Source organism: Carcharhinus amblyrhynchos, chromosome 32 (assembly GCF_965287045.1).
Source record: "Carcharhinus amblyrhynchos chromosome 32, sCarAmb.v2.hapA, whole genome shotgun sequence".
Lineage (NCBI taxonomy): Eukaryota > Metazoa > Chordata > Chondrichthyes > Carcharhiniformes > Carcharhinidae > Carcharhinus > Carcharhinus amblyrhynchos.
Genome location: NC_137355.1, coordinates 9739473 through 9754729, shown reverse-complemented (window position 1 = coordinate 9754729; position 15257 = coordinate 9739473).

The following is a 15257-nucleotide window of genomic DNA, read 5'->3' as shown; positions in this document are numbered from 1 at the left end:
AATAAAATTTGAGAATTGATTTGAAGAGCCCTTTTACATTGTTCCAATCATCCTGGCCAAGACAAGGTGCACCTGGTGCTTTGGAATGTGAGTTTTAAAAAGGAAGACTTGAATTTTTACATCACATATCCTGACCTTAGGATGTCTCCGAGTGGTTTATAGCCAAGGAAATGGTTTTTGAATTGTACTCAGCGTTGTAAAGGAGGAAGCAAACTGTGCACAGCAAGATCCCACAAACAGCAATGTGGTAATGATCACATCGTCTGATTTTTGTGATCTTGGTATTCAAGAGGCGGCTGGATATAGCACTTGGGGTAAATGGGGAGAAAGTAGGCTTAGGCTATTGAGTTGGTCGATCAGCCATGAATGGTGGAGCAGGCTCGAACGGCCAAATGGCCTTCTCCTGCTCCTATCTTCTTTGTTTCTATGTTTCTATGTTGGCTGCGGGTTCAGTATTGGTTAGGGAACTGGGGAGGTCTCGCGTACTCTTCTGCCAAATGGTGACTTGACATCTCTTGTACCCAGATCCAAGGGGAAGGCTTGATTTAACCTCCCACACAAAGGGTGGCCCCTCTCCTCAGAACTTCCAGTGGGGACTTAGAAAGAACAAAGAACAAAGAAGAGTAGAGCACAGGAACAGGTCCTTCGGCCCTCCAAGCCTGTGCCCTAACTAAACTAAACTAAAAAAAAATCCTTCTGTCCTTACTTGGTCCGTATCCCTCTATTCCCTCCCTATTCATCTATCCATCCAGATGCCTCTTGAATGTTGCTAATGTGCCAGCTTCCACCTCCTCCTCTGGCAGTGCGTTCCAGACACCCGACACTCTCTATGTGAAAAACCTTCTCTGCACATCTCCCTTAAACTTTCCCCCTCTCACTTTGAACTTATGCCCCCTTGTAATTAACACTTCCACTCTGGGAAAAATCTCTGACTATCCACCCTGTTTATGCCTCTCATAATTTTATAGACCTCTCCCCTCAGCCTCCGTCTTTCCAATGAAAACAATCCTAGCTTATTCAATCTCCTCCCGTAATCAACACTCTCAAGACTAGACAACATCTGGTGAACCTTCTTGCATTCTCTCCACAGCTTTCAGGTCCTTCCTGTAGTGTGGTGACCGGAAATGAACGCAGTATTTCAAATGTGGCCTAACCACGTTTTCTCTAGCTGGGGCGGGATCTTCCAGCTGTAAGGCTGGAAATTCCCACCTGGGATCAATGAACCTTTGCATGGTCCAAACCTCTCCCTGCCTGTTACGATGCCCATGGCAGGGGGAGCAGGAAAATTCTGCCCTTTGTGTTCAAGTGAGAAATGATCGCCCACTCTCTGTTTCAGAGGGTGGGGGTGAATAACCCCAGTCACAGCTCTCCCCGAAACCTGAGGGACAGTGTGCCCAGTTTTCTTTAGTCATTCATGGGATATGAGTAATGCTGGTTGGCCAGTATTTATTGCCCATCCCTAGCTGCCCTTGAACTGAGTAGCGTGATAGGCTCAACAACTTTAATCAGGCAACTGGGGTAGGCCTATTGGGGCATGAACTCCCTGATTAAAGGCCTAACTTCAGGTGGCTGACGGAGAGGAGAGCCATGGACGCCAGAATGACCAGGATCAGGGAAGTACTGGGTGGCAGAGGAGTGGGCTGGATGAACCCCACGAGCTCACAGAGTGTGCCGAAGTGGCCATCTGGCACTCACCCAAAGCCATCCAAAACCTGAGGATGGTCGTGCTCGTACCCAAGTTCACACATGGTCTCGAGGAAGCACAATTGTGCAGTGGGATCCCACCCAGTGTACCCCTGCTCGGACAGAATTTCACATTGGCACTAAATCTAGATTCCCCTCCTTCTGGATCAGATGCCACGGGTGATTGTTTGCCCCTCTACCATGGCTATATTCACAGCCAGGCTCCCTGGAAAGGGAGCATGCGGTATCTGGGGGCACAGTTGATGTTTTCTGTGCCTGCTGCGCACTGCAGGTACTGGGGTGTATTACTGACTCTTAATCACATCTTACTTTGATGTTCTAAGTTTCCTTTCCACTTTGTCTTTTGTTTCGGGTGGTTCCCCTCCTTCTAAGGAGCTGCTCCTTTTGAGTTGCCCCTGAGTTAGTTTGATTTCATTTATTTGATTGGACAACAAAAGGTGTCCCTGATTTAGGGTCAAATTGATGGACGATTCAGGGGCCCTCTTGCTTTGTATTTAACTAGGCGTGTCAGTTCCTCAGGCACTCCAAGTGTAGATGGCTAACTGATAGCTGTCAGTTGTCAAACTTGTAAATAAAGGGATTTTGGTGAAGCAACTTCTGCCTCCAAGGACTTATTACAGTACACCAGGGCAGTTGAGAGTCAACCACTTTGCTGTGGCTCTGGAGTCACATTGAGGCCAGAGCAGATAAGGACAGCATATTTCCTTCCCTAAAGGGCATTAGAACCAGATGGGTTTTTACAACAATCAATGGTTTCATGGTCATCAGCAGATTCGTAATTCCAGATTTTCTTGATTGAATTCAAATTCCACCATCTGCCACAACAGGATTCGAACTCAGGTCCCCAAAGAATTAGTTGAGTTTCTGGCTATAATACCACTAGGCCATCACCTCTCCCCAGCTGCTGAGATGTTCACTATCACAGTGAGAGAGGAGCTCCATGGCTATTCTGTGATGAATGGCTCCTGAGGAACTAACTGATGGGAATCTGCTGACATCCCATTGCACATTCTGAACTCAGTCTCACATTCTGCAGCTTCAAAAATCACCTCCTATCAGAGTTTTATAAAGCTCAGCACCCTCTGTCTCATCCTTCTGATACTGCGCATCCAATGTCACAGAGTACACACCATTACAATACACACCATTACAGTATACACAATTACAGTACACACAATTACAATATGCACAATTACAGTACACACCATTACAATGCACATGATTACAGTGTACACCATTATAATGCACACCATTACAGTACACACCATTGCAGTGAACACCATTTAAAAGCACACCATTACAGTTCACAGCATCAGAATACACACCATTACAATACACAACATTACAATTCACACCTTCACAGTGCACACCATCACAATGCACACCATTACAATGTACACCATTACAGTGTACACTATTACAGTCCAGACCATTACACTACACACTGTTACAGTGCACACCATCACAATGCACACCGACACAGTGCACACCATTACAGTTTATACCATTACACTATATGCCTTCACAATATACACCTTTGTAGTACACACCATTACACTATATACCTTCACAATATACACCTTCATAGTGCACACCATTACAGTGTACATCATTACAGCACGCATCATTACAGTACACACCATTACAGTGTACACCATCACAGTGTATACATCATCACACTACACATGATTACAGGGCACACCATTATAGGACACACCATCACAGTACATTATCACAGTATACAGCATTATAATACACAACATTAAAGTATGCACAATTACAATATACACCATTACAGCACACAACATCACAGTATACACTGTTACAGTACACACCATCACTGTACACATTACCACAGTACACAGCAGCATAGTACACACCATCACTGCACATACCATTACAGTGTATATTATTAGTGCACACACCATAGTCCACACCATTACAGTCCACACCAACATCGTACACACCATTACAGTACACACCATTACATATACATTATTACAGTACACACCAGCTCTGTGACAGTCTTTTGCAATATGATCTATGCTGATTTTTTTAAAGTTAATTCTGTCCATTCACGATTTTTGTTCTCATGTGATGAATAAGCTTGTCCCCATTCCCCCTGTGGACACTGCCCCATGTCTGGGCCTCCAGTTTGACCCAGAGCGGACTCTGCAATGAGTGTTTGAGGCGGGATTGCACAGGCTGCCGGCTGGCTGACGGACACTGCGGCTTAATGCAGATCGTTAACGTGAGCCTTGGTCACTCGATCATCATGGGCACAGCCTCAGACACCGCACACAGGGGCTCGGCTACCTCCCCTTACCGAATCCCCACTCCAAGTTTGAGTGTGTCTGATGCCTGCTTCCCAATCCCTCCTCCCTCCCCCCCCGCCCCCCACCTCCGGCACATTCCCCAGCAACCCTGGAAAGCAACTGGGAGAAGCCACAATTCATGGGATAGATTTAGCGAGGAGAGATTTATGAAGGTTTATCTGAAATGCTGTGAGGCAGAGAGAGAGAGAGCTTTTATGTTTAAGGCTTTGAAATGTGTAAATATCATCACCAATACAAGAAAAACAGCTTAAAAACTTTCTGCTCAATCCAATTTACAACACCCCCCCAACTTTAAACTTTGAGTAGCACTGGTGAATTATGAGTTTAATCTTGTGCTAAGGATTTTGTGAAGAGTTTTATTCTGGGGGGAACAGGGTTTGAAAAATCTCCAAAATTTAGACCTGGCAAAACACATTTTCAGAAATATTTTGACTTGAGATGAATTCGAAAGCCTGGGGGTTTGTTTGGAAAGCAGTGGTTACTTTAATTCGGGGCAGTTTTATTAAGAAGTGGAGTTACATAGACAGGTAAACCTTCCCCCTCCCCCAACGCCCACATTACTCCCCCCCCCCCACCCCACCCCCGCCTCACTCCCCAGCCAGTTTGATTCCCCTCTCTCTTACCTGGTAGGCGTCTAGTTGTTCATCAGTAAATATCGTCTGCTTATTACCCATCTTAAACCACTGATACGCGGCTTAAACAGATGCATCACATTGGCAGTCCCGGGCGCCCTTCCTACTGTATGCATTTAGAGCATTTTAGACAGCCTGGGGCCACGCGTGAGATTCCCAAACCCTCACTGAATTCCGAAAAGCAGCATCAGTCGAAAGAGGCTCTGTTATTTTCTTTCTCCCTTTTATTTTCTTCCCCCCTCTCCCTCTCTCTCTCTCTCTGAGTTGAGGTTCAGCTGCTGGGAGCAGCTCTGGGCAAAGAGGGAAGGGTCACATCTCTTCCCCCTCCCTCCCTCCACCCCCCACCCTACCCCCCCACCACTAGCCTTTGCCTTGTTGAATTGGATCTGCTCTCCTCCTGCTCGCTGTCTGTTTCAGCACCACTGCTGGATGGACAGCTCCCCCGCTCTGAGCCGAACTTCCTGCCAGTGGAGAGGGGAGGGTGGGGGCTCTTGCTGTGGTTTCAACTTCCCAGGGCAGTGACTATTGTCACTGCAGCATGGATTTGCTATTTCCATTGCTTACCTCTCCATTCCCCCACCTTTGATTTTCACTGTAACTTCATTGCAGTGTTAATGTATACTCACTGATAAATAAACTTTCAGGGACTGCATGAAATGCTGCAATGCTCTGAGTGAGGTATTAAAGTGTTCAGGTATCATTTGTCTCAAGTTTGTTTATTAGTGTCACAAGTAGGGTTCGATTCCCAGCTTGGGTCACTGTCTGTGTGGATTCTGCACGTTCTCCTCGTGCCTGCATGGGTTTCCTCCAGTTTCCCCTCACAGTCTGAAAGGCATGCTGGTTAGGTGCATTGGCCGTGCTAAATTCTCCCTCAGTGTACCTGAACAGGCGCTGGAATGTAGGATTAAGGGATTTTCACATTGGCTTCATTACAGTGTTAATATAAGCTACTTGTCACTAATAAATAACAAAATACTTTAGAATTTTCATCCTTGAATTCACAATCTTCCATCCAGCTCCTCCTCCCTACCTCTGCATTTCCCCAAAGACCCACGCCACTCTGAAATCTCTGTCTTCTCTCACTTTGTCCTCTCATTCATCACATTTTTATCAGTCCACTATTAGATCCTGGACCCCAAACTCAGGAATTCCCTCCCTATGCTTCCCTGCCTCCCTACTTCACTTCCCTGCTATCACTTCCCTTATGACCAAGCTGTAGGCTATCTGATGTTGTAAGTCCCTGGGCAGGATTTTACGGCCTCGCTTGTTCTGGAACTGTTAAATCATGACCGAGGACAATTCCCATCGTCCACCCATTGCCGACTTCAATTCCTGTAACAGGCAGAGCAGTAAAATTCCTGCTCTTAGTCACGCCATTCATAAGGCAGGCAATGACCAACTCCAACAAGAGGGAATCCAATCATCTCCCCTTCAGATTTAACGGCATCACCATAGCTGAATCCTCAAATTTACATCCTGGGGATTTCCCTTAACTGAACCAGCCATTAAAATACTGTGGCTACAAGAGTAGGTCGGAGGCTGGGAATTCTGTGGAGGGTAACTCACCTCCTGACCCTCCAGAGTTTGTCCACCATCTACAAGTCACAAGTCAGGAGTGTAATGGAATACTCTCCACTTGCCTGGATGGCTGCAGCTCCAACAACACTCAAGAAGCTCGATACCATCCGGGATAAAGCAGCCTGCGTGATTGGCACCACATCCACCACCTTTAACATTCAATCTCTCCACCACTGATACACAATGGCAGCAATGTGTGCCATCCAGAAGATACACTGCAGCAACTCACCAAGGCTTCTTAGACAGTACCTTCTAAACTCACAACCTCTACCATCTAGAAGGACAAGGGCAGCAGATATCTGGTTGCTTCTGCATCATCTGCAAGTTCCCCTCCACTCACCAGCCTGACTTTGAAATATATCCTGTCATTCCTTCACAGTCGCTGGGTGGAATTTACCCATCCTGCCCAGCACAGGAATCACAGCGGGTAGGACAGAACACTCGGCGGACAATGCAAATGTCCGTTGACTTCAGGCAGGAATTTCCAGCCTTGGGGCAGTAAGGCTTGGGTCAAAATCCTGGAAGTCCAAAGATGTGCGGGTTAGATTTGATTGGCCATGCTAAAATTGTCCCTTAGTGTACTCGGACACTTAGGTTAGAGGGATTAGTGGGTAAAACATGTGGGGGTATGGCCGGGATGGGATTGTGGTCAGTGCAGACTCAATGGGCTGAAGGGCCTCTTTCTGCACTGTAGGGTTCTATGATTTCTATGGAATTCCCTCCCTAACAGCACTGTGGGTATACCTATATCTCAAGGACTGCAGTGATTCGAGAAGGCAGCTCATCACCACCTTCTGAATGGCTGGGCAATAAATACTGGCCTGGCCAGCAATGCCCACATCACGTGAAAGAGTTTTTACAAATTTGGCTGTGTCTTTTGTTTTGCTTGATAACTCCCCCATGAACTCACTTGCCAAGTTTTACTGTTTTGCAGGTGCTATATGAATGAAAATTGTTTTTGTTGTTGGGTCAGAGATTCAGATAATGAAGAAAGGGAACACAACATGAGAATTTAGTTGCAGGGAGGAGGCGGGGTTGTTCTGAGCCTGTAGCCTAGGCAACTGAAGACACAATCAATGATTGAGTGACATAAAGTCAGGAGACCAGAATGAGAGAAAGACAGTGCAGGAAACAGGGTTAGGATTATATATTCACCAGAGCTTAGAAAAGTGAGAGGGGATCTCATTGAAACTTATAAAATTCGAACAGGGTGGATTCAGAAAGAACATTCCATATGATGGGGGAGTCCAGAACTAGGGGTCATCGTTTGAGGATAAGGGACAAACCTTTTAGAACTGAGGTAAGCCTTTAGTCCAAAGATGTGTGGGTTAAGTAGATTGGCCATGCTAAACTGTCCCTTAGTGTTAGGGGGCTTAGCAGGGTAAATGCATGGGGTTTGGGGGGATAGGGCCTGGGTGGGATTGTAGTCAGTGCAGACTCATGGGCTGAATGGCTTCCTTCTGTAGTGTGGGACTCTATGATCCTATGACTGAGGTGAGGAGAAGCTTCTTCACCCAGAGGGTGGTGAATGTGTGGAATTCACACCCACAGAAAGTAGTTGAGGCCAAAATGTTGTGTGATTTTAAGAAGAAATTAGCTCTTGGGGCTAAAGGAATCAAGGGGGGGGGGGTATGGGGGGGGGAACGGGGGAAGGGGGGGATCAGGATATTGAAGGGGTGAGGTTGGCACGTCAGGATAAGGGAACGAACATTTAAGATTGAGATGTGGAGAAATCACTTCACTTGAAAGGTTTTTTTTACTTATTAGTGTCACAAGTAGGCCTACATTAACACTGCAATCTGCAATGATCAAAATGAATGGCAGAGCAGGCTGGAAGGGCTGAATGGCCTATTCCTGCTTGTATTTTCTATGGATTTTCTAGCACTGGGGCAAACATGGGCCTTTGCACCGTGTCTGCCCCCCTCCCCCCACTCCCTGGGAAAATTCCCGTCAATGTTTCTAGGGGCTGAGAAGGCAAGATGAAGGAAATCTCAGCTGAAACATATTCTTCCTTTAAGGTATAACAAGCAGCCAGGACCTACATTCCTAGTTGATATTTGCATGTATCTCCGGTATGTCTTCATTTTAACCAAACTCTGTCAATTTTCAAAACTACTTTTCCTCTTCCAAAACAATCTCAATGATGAAGACATCCGACTGACTCGTAAAGAGGGATGCCTGCAGTTTGCCAGATGTAGCCTTGGCGCTCCCAGGAGCACTGGAATCAAATTACCAGCCAGGTTCCTGCTCCCAGTTACTAGGCACTGACCCCTGCTGGCGAGTGTGCACATGGCAGGATGTGGGATCAGGCTGTCTGCATAGTAGTCGTGGCGATGCCACTTTCCAAAGAGCTTTGCCCAGCTCTGAAACTCTGAGTCAAGGCCTACAAAAGAAGACATGCATTTCTATGGCGCCTTCATTGATCTCAGGATGCCGCAGGCGGTTGACCGCCAATGAACTGCTAGTTGAATTGCAAGGGGACTGGAGTTCAGTGGTAAAGAAGTCTTGCTACAATTGCACAGGGCTTTGAAGAGGCTACATCTGGAGCACTGCATGCAACTTTGGTCTCCCTATTTAAGAAAGGATCGAATCCCTACAGTGCAAAAGGAGACCATTCAGCACATCGAATCTGTACCAACCACAGTCCCAATCCCTTTAACCTAGACAGTCCTCCTGACACTAAAGGGCAACTTACCACGGCTGATCCACCTAAACAGCACATCTTTCAGACTCTTGGAGGAAACCAGAGCACCCAGAGGAAACTCATACAGATGCAGGGAGAATGTGCAAACTCCACATAGACAGTGATCCAAACCAGGATCGAACTTGGGTCCCTGATATGAGGCAGCAGTGCTAACCACTGTACCACTGTGCTTGCATTGGAAATGGTACAGCGAAGATTCACTAAATTGTTCCCTGGGATGAGGGAGTGTCCTATGATGAGGGGTTGAGTAAACTGGCTCTATATTCTCTGGAGTTTAGAAGAATGAGAGGTAATCTTATTGATACCCACAAAATTCTGAATGGGTTTTGATAGGATAGACACTGGGAGTTTGATTTCACTGGTCGGAGAATCTAAAACACAGAGGGGTGAGGTTGGCACAGTCTCAGGATGAGATGTGGAAAAATCACTTCAAACAAAGTTTTTTAAAATTTATTAGTGTCACAAGTAGGCTTACATTAATACTGCAATGAAGTTACTGTAAAATCTCCTAGTCGCCACACTCCGGCACCTGTTTGGGTACGCTGAGAGAGAATTTAGCATGACCAGTGCACTAACTAGAATGTGTTTCAGACTGTGGGAGGAAACCCACGCAGATACAGGGAGAATGAGACAGTGACCCAAGCCAGGAATCGAACTGGGGTCCCTTGCGCTGTGAGGCAGCAGTGCTAACCAAATTGCTCCAATCAACCTAACCAACACATCTTTGGAATGTTGGTTGAGAAGTAAATATGCACAGAACACAAAGGGGGAGGTATGAATTGAAAGTGTGCAATGGAATTTTTTTACATCTTCCTGAGAGAGGATTCAACTTAACGATGACCCTGGGGAACAATGCATCAGACAATCTAATGCTGCCTCAGTACTGTATTGAGTGTCAGCCTGGATTTTGGGTTTAAGTGCTTGGAGTAGTGAACCCACAGTCCACGCTTGAACTCATTTACTTCAAACTCAGAGGCTGTATGGCGGCTTTCATGGATCTGCCTAGTAGCAGCTGCAACAAGGATCTAACAAGGTTTGATAGGATAAGATCCGCCCAGCAACAAGTAGAAATGTGCCTCATGGCAGCAGTAGTAGCCATTCAAAAGATATGATTTTCCCAGTAATGAGATTAGCAGGCATCTGGTCAGAACCATGTTTAAATCACCCAATTAGTAGGAAACAGCTTAGCTACACAGGCTCTTTCAAAGTGGATATTGAAAACAGGTCACCAGGTTTCCTGTTCAAAAAAAAAGCAGGATGTTGTGGTCCTTTTCAAAACGTGATGAGATGTTCTGTGATCCTGTGTTCAAAAGGAAAGCAGGATGTTCTGTTTATAGCACACATTTTGTAGAAGGCATTATGATGATGAGGATCTCTTATTCAGGCGATGGCATAGCCAACATGAAGAGGAAAATTGCTTGATATGTGCACTTTATATAAGAAAAAGGAAAGGTGTATTTTTAAATGTACAATCATTTTTTTATTCATTCATGGGACATGGGCATCACTGGCTGGCCAGCATTTATTGCCCATCCTTAGTTGCCCTTGGAGGACAGTTGAGAGTCTACCACATTGCTGTGATCTGGGATCACATGTAGGCCAGATTGGGTAAGGACAGCAGATTTCCTTCCCTAAAGGACATTAGTAAACCAGATGGGTTTTCCCTGTTTAGGCGACTGTAGCAACAGTAATGGTCAGTGGATCACAACAGATGGCCATTTTGTAAGTGGGTCGCTGAGAAAAATGTTTGGAAACCAGTGACCCAGATGAATCAGAGATCAGTGAAGGTGTGCACATGCTGTCTAAGGAGCCTTGGTGAGTTGCTGCAGTGCATCTTGTAGAAGGTGCACTGCTGTTATAAGTGTAGGTGGTGGAGGAAGTGGATGTTTGTGGATGGGGTGCCACTCAAGTGGGGTTGCTTTTGCCTTCATCCAGAGGCTGCTCGTGCTGTTCTCTTCAAGACCCCGAGCAACCACGAGATCTCCCCATCACCGTGGCTTGCTGCTAAGTTCTGCCTCATCAGAACTGCCCAACTCTCAATGACTCCAAATTACAAGCCCAATCTCAGTTCCACAAGCCCTCACCTTGATTGTAAGTCTCTGGTGAAGGACTGTGTTAAATAGTGTCTGAAAGCCAGGATCAAAAACATTGCTTCATCAGCTGGCTGAGTTAGATCCTGAGAGGATTGCAGTAAATCACTTGGGATAAGATATTCTCTCAAGGAGCCAGCATTGCTTTTGATTTATTTTATTTTATTTCCCCTGCTTCTTTGACCTCTCTGCCCCCTTTCCGTCTCTAACTCTGTATTAAAACACATTGCGAAGCTTTTCATACAGTGATGTTGACAGGAAGAATCAGTCCCCAGGCACCTTCTGTTGAAGCTGGCCTTTGGTAACTCAGCAAGGTATGACAATTTGTCCCAACCACTTCACTCTTGAACTTAACGCTTCAATGTCAAACTGAAATGTAAAGATAGGTATTGAACTTAAAAGTGGTCATAAGATCCTTACGTGCAGAAGGAGGCTATTCGGCCCATTGAGTCTGCTCTGACTGTCTGACACAGGCAAGTTCTAACCATCCTATTTACCACGGGAATCATAGCCGGCAGGGTGGATCATAAAAGGTCTGTTGACCTCAGGTGGGATTTTCTGGTTTTGGGGCAAGTGTGGCTGGAAAATCCTGACCAGGGTATCTTACTCAGGCCCTTTCCCCATCCTATCCCCATAACCACACACATTCACCATGGCTAATCCATCTATACCTTCACATCTTTGGACACTAAGGGGCAATTCAGCATGGCCAATCCACCTAACCTACACATCTCTTGGATTGTGGGAAGAAACAAGAGCAACCGAAGTAAACCCACACACAAACACAGGGAGAACATGCAGACTCTACACAGACAGTGACCCAAGGCCTGAATCAACCCCGGGTCCCTGGCAGCAGTGCTAACCACTGTGCCATTGGGTTAAATTAGATGAGATTACCAAAGTTCAGGCTTATATTCTCATGAGTATAAAATTCAGGTACATTGGATCTTTTTGTCTAACAATATACTTTATTTATAAAATTTGGAAAAACACATTACCTAGCAGTATAAATTTGACATTACATAAAGTCAGAGCAGTCTTTTTCAACATAATACATGTGATGCCTCGCTATACTTGCCATTACAGATAATATTCATAGAATCCCTACAGTGCTAAAGGAGACCATTCAGTCCACCGAGTCTCCACCAACAACAATCCCAACCAGACCTTAACCCCATAACCCCAAGTATTTACCCTGCTAGTCCCCCGATACTATGGAGCAATTTAGCATAGCCAATCCACCTAACAAGTAATGATGTGCCTTCCACTCTAATCCCCCCCACCCCCACCCCAATCCCCCCCACCCCCCTCGCCACCCCCTCTCCTTCCTGTCCCACTGGTCTTGCCTTGGCACAGAGCTTGAGTAGCCACGAGAGCAATGCAGTGAAAGGTAGGTGAACGTTGCGCTTACAAAGTATAAAGTTGTGAATGAAGTGCAGTTCACCAGGTGCACACCATTAATATCGGTTGTGAATGGCGCTGTCGTTAGATTTGAAATGTGGATGTGATTCTGGTGAGCTGGGTTTTAATGAGCATTCACAAGATGTAAAGGGATGCAAAGTTGTCCCTGACATGGAGCAGAGATGTGTTTTGATTGTAATGTTTTGAATGGATTGTTTGTGGCCCTTGGGACTTATGCCCAAAAGGTATGCCTCCCTGGGGCTTATCCCAGCAGGTATGTCCCCTTGGGGCTTATCCCCAACAAGTATGTTCCCCTGGGGCTTATCCCCAACAGGTATGTCCCCCTGGGGCTTATCCCCAACAGGTATGTCCCCCTGCGGCTTATCCCCAACAGGTATGTCCCCCTGGGGCTTATCCCCAACAGGTATGTCCCCCTGGGGCTTATCCCCAACAGGTATGTCCCCTTGGGGCTTATCCCCAACAGGTATGTCCTCCTGGGGCTTGGCCCAGTTAGCCTGGGCCCCAGGGCCCAAGCCCCAGATGGTCCCAGATAATCTACACTGTGCTACATTAATTCGTCTTTTTTCAATTTATTATTGTGAAATTGTGATTCATTGTTGTGAAATTATGATGTATTTTGATTTGTAATTGGATGAATTGTTTTGAATAAAAGATTGACATGGGGCAGCAGGAAACTCGACCCTCCACTCCATGAAATTTGGGACAGGAAAATTTCAATTTATCTTCCACCTGGCAGGAAGCTGATCTTTGCCAAAAGTCCAATTTTGCTCCAAATATTGGAAATTTGCTGCGTATCCTCCAAAAGCCCAATCCATCACGCAAACCAGCCTCCCATCCATTGACTCTGTCTACACTTCCCGCTGCCTTGGAAAAGCAGCCAGCATAATCAAGGACCCCAGGCATCCCAGACATTCTCTCTTCCACCTCTTCTGTCAGAAAAATGATCCAAACGTCTGAGGTCACGCATCAACTGACTCAAGAACAGCTTCTTCCCTGCTGCCATCAGACTTTTGAATGGACCTACTGTGCACTAAATTGATCTTTCTCTACACCCTAGCTATGACTGTAACACTACATTCTGCACTCTCTTATTTCCTTCTCTATGAACAGTATGTTTTGTCTGTAAAATGCATAAGAAACAATACTTTTCACTGTATACTAATATATGTGACAATAATAAATCAAATAAAATCAAATCAAAATTTGAAATTGAATGGATGGACGATGGTGTGGAGTGAGAGTGTACCTGGATTCCTGACTTTATGCCAGCCTGCCAAATTCATGCATCTGCAGAAATTCATTAAATTTTTGCCACTCTTGGGCTAACTGGTTTAGTGAAAGTTTTAGAGAAATGTTATTTCTTCTAGTTATCACACAATTTTACTGTGTTTGAGATAAAATGGGAGCTCTCTATGCCTCATTGCCAATGGCATACTGTAAAACACATTGTCCCAGATCTTCCAGCCTCCAGGTAGTCGTATCTCTGGGTTACCCCTGACCATATGCTGGGAGACCCACTTGGAAGTCCCGGGGCAAGGACTCAGCAGGAACTACCCAGCAGGTTTCAACTTCCGATGGGACATTCCCCTGCTCTGGACAGCATGGTGGCTAGCACTGTTGCCTCACAGCGTCAGCATCCCGGGTTTAGTTCTGACTTCAGGTGACTGACTGTGTGGAGTTTGCACGTTCTCCCCATGTCTGCATGGGTTTACTCCGGGTGCTCCAGTTTCCTCTCACACTCCAAAGATTTGCAGGTTAAGTGGATTGGCCATGCTAAATTGCATCTTAGTGTCAAAAGATGGGTACATCAGGTGGATTAGGGGGGTAAATATGGGGACAGGGCCTGGGTGGGATTCTCTGTCAGAGAATCAAGAGAGGGCAGAGATACAAAAGGACCAGAGGGGCAATTTTTTCACAGAGTGGTGAGTATCTGGAACAAGCTGCCACAGCAGTAGTAGAAGCTTCAATTTTGTCTTTTAAAAAGCATTCAGGCAGTTATATGAGTAAGATGGGTATAGAGGAATATGGGCCAAACGTGAACAATTGGAACTAGCTTAGTGGTTAAAAAAAGGGCAGCATGGACAAATTGGGTGGAAGGGCCTGTTTCCATGCTGTAAATCTCTATGATTCTATGTCCCAGCCACCATTTATTGCTCAACCAACACCTAAAGCAGATGATCTGGTTCATTATCAGGGTGCTGTTTGTGGGAGACTGACAATTGTGTTCTTGCACACTGATCCAGTGACTGCCTCATTGACTCAAGGATAGTTTCTTCCCTGCTGGTGTCAGACTTTTGAATGGACCTACCTCACATTAAGTTGATTTTTCTCTACACCCTAGCTATGACTATAACACTACATTCTGCACTGTCTTGTTTCCTTCTCTATGAATGGTATGCTTTGTCTGTATAGCGCGCAAGAAATAATACTTTTCATTGTATAGTAATACATGTGACAATAATAAATCAAATCAAAATCAAATAAATCAAATAAAATCAAATTATTGGCTGTAGACTGGTTTTAGGTGCTGTGCCTTGCTGTAAAACTCTAGACAACCACACTTGTTTTCCTCTTCCTTTCCTTAATTAAACCTAGTTTGAAATCACAAAGCTCACAGTTGAATGTCAATTCTTTGCACTGTCTCATGAGAGGCCTGTTTACTGGGAGCCTGGCACTTAAATGTTTGGCAGCCATTACAGCCGTTCACGCCGGTGGGGTTTGTCAGTCTGGCTAGGGTGAACGGAGATTTGGCTGGCCACGAATTTCACTGCAGTGGAAGCGTGGCATGAAC